This window comes from Oncorhynchus gorbuscha, unplaced genomic scaffold (assembly GCF_021184085.1).
Source record: "Oncorhynchus gorbuscha isolate QuinsamMale2020 ecotype Even-year unplaced genomic scaffold, OgorEven_v1.0 Un_scaffold_15306, whole genome shotgun sequence".
In the NCBI taxonomy this organism is placed as follows: Eukaryota; Metazoa; Chordata; class Actinopteri; order Salmoniformes; family Salmonidae; genus Oncorhynchus; species Oncorhynchus gorbuscha.
The window spans coordinates 481-5,863 of record NW_025744784.1 but is presented as its reverse complement, the minus strand read 5'-3'; the positions used below and the strand labels follow the sequence as shown (position 1 = coordinate 5,863).

The following is a 5,383-nucleotide window of genomic DNA, read 5'->3' as shown; positions in this document are numbered from 1 at the left end:
GAATCAGCACTGCTGTGAGTACCTCTTGTGAATCAACACTGCTGTGGGTACATCTAGTGAATCAACACTACTGTGAGTACCTCTAGTGAATCAACACTACTGTGAGTACCTCTCGTGAATCAACACGGTTGTGGGTACCTCTAGTGAATCAACACTGCTGTGGGTACCTCTTGTGAATCAACACTACTGTGAGTACCTCTTGTGACTCAACACTGCTGTGAGTACCTCTAGTGAATCAACACTGTTGTGGGTACCTCTAGTGAATCAACACTGCTGAGAGTACCTCTAGTGAATCAACACTGCTGTGAGTACCTCTTGTGAATCAACACTGCTGTGGGTACATCTAGTGAATCAACATTGTTGTTAGTACCTCTAGTGACTCCACACTGCTGTGAGTACCTCTAGTGAATCAACACTGTTGTGGATACCTCTAGTGAATCAACACTGTTGTGAGTACCTCTTGTGAATCAACACGACTGTGGGTACCTCTAGTGACTCAACACTGCTGTGAGTACCTCTAGTGAATCAACACTGCTGTGAGTACCTCTAGTGAATCAGCACTGCTGTGAGTACCTCTTGTGAATCAACACTGTTGTGGGTACATCTAGTGAATCAACAATGTTGTTAGTACCTCTAGTGAATCAACACTGCTGTGAGTACCTCTAGTGAATCAGCACTGCTGTGAGTACCTCTTGTGAATCAACACTGTTGTGGGTACATCTAGTGAATCAACAATGTTGTTAGTACCTCTAGTGAAGCCACACTGTTGTGGGTACCTCTTGTGAATCAACACTGCTGAGAGTACCTCTAGTGAAGCCACACTGTTGTGAGCACCTCTAGTGAATCAACACTGCTGTGATTATAGTGTTCTACCATTTGCTGAGAACTACCCAGGAGTCACCTGTGTGTTCTTGTAATATTAGCTAATCCTCAAGGGGTTGTTCCTCTCTGTTTCTGCCTGTTCACAAGATGATCCAATCACATTCCATTTCTTCTTCTCTTAGCTTTGAACAGAGTTCACATCCCTTAGCTCTCGTCTTTCCCCGTCTTCACAGAGTTCCAGTCACATTAACTTCTCCTCCCTGTCTCTCCAGGTGCTCCAGTCGTGACGTCTTTTCCTCATTTCTACCTGGGAGATGAGAAGTACTCTAACGCCATTGAAGGACTGGATCCTGTCAGAGAGCATCACCAGACCTTCCTGGACCTGAACCCGGTACACAACCCTGTGGTCTTCACTTCTCCGGTCCAATAGATCATCCAATAGATCATCCAATAGATCATCCACTTTAATATTCCAATAGTGTTACATTTTGTGTAATTGGGAATTGCACCAACTGCAAGGATTATAATTATAATTACCAGGTTATAATTATTGATGTTTAACCTAGACATTACCAGGTTATAATTATAGATGTTTAACCTAGACATTACCAGGTTATAATTATAGATGTTTAACCTAGACATTACCAGGTTATAATTATAGATGTTTAACCTAGACATTACCAGGTTATAATTATAGATGTTTAACCTAGACATTACCAGGTTATAATTATAGATGTTTAACCTAGACATTACCAGGTTATAGTTTAGATGTTTAACCTAGACATTACCAGGTTATAATTATAGATGTTTAACCTAGACATTACCAGGTTATAATTATAGATGTTTAACCTAGACATTACCAGGTTATAATTATAGATGTTTAACCTAGACATTACCAGGTTATAAGTATAGATGTTTAACCTAGACATTACCAGGTTATAATTATAGATGTTTAACCTAGACATTACCAGGTTATAGTTAGATGTTTAACCTAGACATTACCAGGTTATAATTATAGATGTTTAACCTAGACATTACCAGGTTATAGTTAGATGTTTAACCTAGACATTACCAGGTTATAATTATAGATGTTTAACCTAGACATTACCAGGTTATAATTATAGATGTTTAACCTAGACATTACCAGGTTATAATTATAGATGTTTAACCTAGACATTACCAGGTTATAGTTATAGATGTTTAACCTAGACATTACCAGGTTATAGTTATAGATGTTTAACCTAGACATTACCAGGTTATAGTTAGATGTTTATCCTAGACATTACCAGGTTATAATTATAGATGTTTAACCTAGACATTACCAGGTTATAATTAGATGTTTATCCTAGACATTACCAGGTTATAATTATAGATGTTTATCCTAGACATTACCAGGTTATAGTTATAGATGTTTAACCTAGACATTACCAGGTTATAATTATAGATGTTTATCCTAGACATTACCAGGTTATAATTATAGATGTTTATCCTAGACATTACCAGGTTATAATTATAGATGTTTAACCTAGACATTACCAGGTTATAGTTATAGATGTTTATCCTAGACATTACCAGGTTATAATTATAGATGTTTATCCTAGACATTACCAGGTTATAATTATAGATGTTTATCCTAGACATTACCAGGTTATAATTATAGATGTTTAACCTAGACATTACCAGGTTCTAATTATAGATGTTTAACCTAGACATTACCAGGTTATAATCATAGATGTTTATCCTAGACATTACCAGGTTATAGTTAGATGTTTAACCTAGACATTACCAGGTTATAATTATAGATGTTTAACCTAGACATTACCAGGTTATAATTATAGATGTTTAACCTAGACATTACCAGGTTATAATTATAGATGTTTAACCTAGACATTACCAGGTTATAATTATAGATGTTTAACCTAGACATTACCAGGTTATAATTATAGATGTTTAACCTAGACATTACCAGGTTATAATTATAGATGTTTAACCTAGACATTACCAGGTTATAATTATAGATGTTTAACCTAGACATTACCAGGTTATAATCATAGATGTTTATCCTAGACATTACCAGGTTATAATTATAGATGTTTATCCTAGACATTACCAGGTTATAATTATAGATGTTTATCCTAGACATTACCAGGTTATAATTATAGATGTTTATCCTAGACATTACCAGGTTATAATTATAGATGTTTAACCTAGACATTACCAGGTTATAATTATAGATGTTTAACCTAGACATTACCAGGTTATAATTATAGATGTTTAACCTAGACATTACCAGGTTATAATTATAGATGTTTAACCTAGACATTACCAGGTTATAATTATAGATGTTTAACCTAGACATTACCAGGTTATAGTTATAGATGTTTAACCTAGACATTACCAGGTTATAGTTATAGATGTTTAACCTAGACATTACCAGGTTATAGTTATAGATGTTTATCCTAGACATTACCAGGTTATAATTATAGATGTTTATCCTAGACATTACCAGGTTATAATTATAGATGTTTATCCTAGACATTACCAGGTTATAGTTATAGATGTTTAACCTAGACATTACCAGGTTATAGTTATAGATGTTTAACCTAGACATTACCAGGTTATAATTATAGATGTTTAACCTAGACATTACCAGGTTATAAGTATAGATGTTTAACCTAGACATTACCAGGTTATAGTTATAGATGTTTATCCTAGACATTACCAGGTTATAATTATAGATGTTTAACCTAGACATTACCAGGTTATAATTATAGATGTTTAACCTAGACATTACCAGGTTATAATTATAGATGTTTAACCTAGACATTACCAGGTTATAATTATAGATGTTTAACCTAGACATTACCAGGTTATAGTTATAGATGTTTAACCTAGACATTACCAGGTTATAATTATAGATGTTTAACCTAGACATTACCAGGTTATAATTATAGATGTTTAACCTAGACATTACCAGGTTATAGTTATAGATGTTTATCCTAGACATTACCAGGTTATAATTATAGATGTTTAACCTAGACATTACCAGGTTATAATTATAGATGTTTAACCTAGACATTACCAGGTTATAGTTATAGATGTTTAACCTAGACATTACCAGGTTATAATTATAGATGTTTAACCTAGACATTACCAGGTTATAATTATAGATGTTTAACCTAGACATTACCAGGTTATAGTTATAGATGTTTATCCTAGACATTACCAGGTTATAATTATAGATGTTTAACCTAGACATTACCAGGTTATAATTATAGATGTTTAACCTAGACATTACCAGGTTATAATTATAGATGTTTAACCTAGACATTACCAGGTTATAGTTATAGATGTTTATCCTAGACATTACCAGGTTATAATTATAGATGTTTAACCTAGACATTACCAGGTTATAATTATAGATGTTTAACCTAGACATTACCAGGTTATAATTATAGATGTTTATCCTAGACATTACCAGGTTATAATTATAGATGTTTATCCTAGACATTACCAGGTTATAGTTATAGATGTTTAACCTAGACATGAATCAAATATCCAGTACATTGAGTGTTACACCTGCAGTTCACATGGCTCATCAAAACTGTGCCTGTGTTGATCTACACTTCCAGACCACTGGTGTTCCTATCCGGGCCAGTAAGAGAGCTCAGATCAACATCCTCATCAACAGAATCGGTGGCTTTCCGTGAGTACATACAGTCTATGGTTTCTGAATGATTTCCATCTCACAACCACCACTCAAGTCCAGCTAGCTAAAGACATATAGTTTCTGTTTCTGAATGATTTCCTTCTTTTGTTTAATTATTTCCGTCTCACAACCAACACCCAAGTTCAAGTATCAACAATAAAGCTCATAATCTTTATGATATCTATATTATTACCTTCCATTGTTGAGTGATTTTCTTACAATCTATTTTCCTTCACAGGAAAACCAAATCCCTAAACGAGACCATCTTCCCTGTCATGTTTATCAATGAGGTGAGATAATCACCGTTTCATTTGACTCCACGAAAATATACAACTTCTGTAGAATATGACATTTCAATTCAGAAAATGTTCATTTGAATCCGAGCGTTTAATCGCATGAAGTGTTTTGTTCAGACGGTAGTGATTGACGACGTGTCGGCGGCGAAGCTCCACAAACTGTTGCTGATGGTGATGCTGGTGTCCAACTCCCTCTTGTCCTGGTTGGTCTGGGGGCCATCCTGCTGCCGGTGTTCATCGGACTCATCGTCTGCGAATACAAACAGAAGGTTTGACCACGACCATGTTTCTTCCCGTGTTTTTAAAAGCATTTATTTAACGAGGCAAGTCAGTTAAGAACAAATTGTTATTTACAATTACAGCCTAGGAACAGTGGGTTAACTGCCTTGTTCAGGGGGCAGAACGACAGATTTCTACCTTGTCAGCTCGGGGATTCGATCTAGCAACCTTTCGGTTACTGGTCCTACACGCTAACCACCAGACTACCTGCCGCCTCTACACTCTAACCACTAGGCTACCTGCCGCCTCTACACTCTAACCACAGGACTACCTGCCG

The 5,383-nt window shown here is 35.4% G+C and overlaps 1 long non-coding RNA gene across 1 annotated transcript; it reads left to right on the top strand.

The window, feature by feature from the left end:
- Window positions 1-1,070: 1,070 nt before the first annotated feature.
- LOC124017101 lies at window positions 1,071-5,040 on the top strand. The gene is made up of 4 exons (XR_006835462.1): window positions 1,071-1,213; window positions 4,455-4,528; window positions 4,770-4,821; window positions 4,945-5,040. It is a non-coding gene; the product is annotated as an uncharacterized LOC124017101 (long non-coding RNA).
- The last annotated feature ends 343 nt before the right edge of the window (window positions 5,041-5,383 follow it).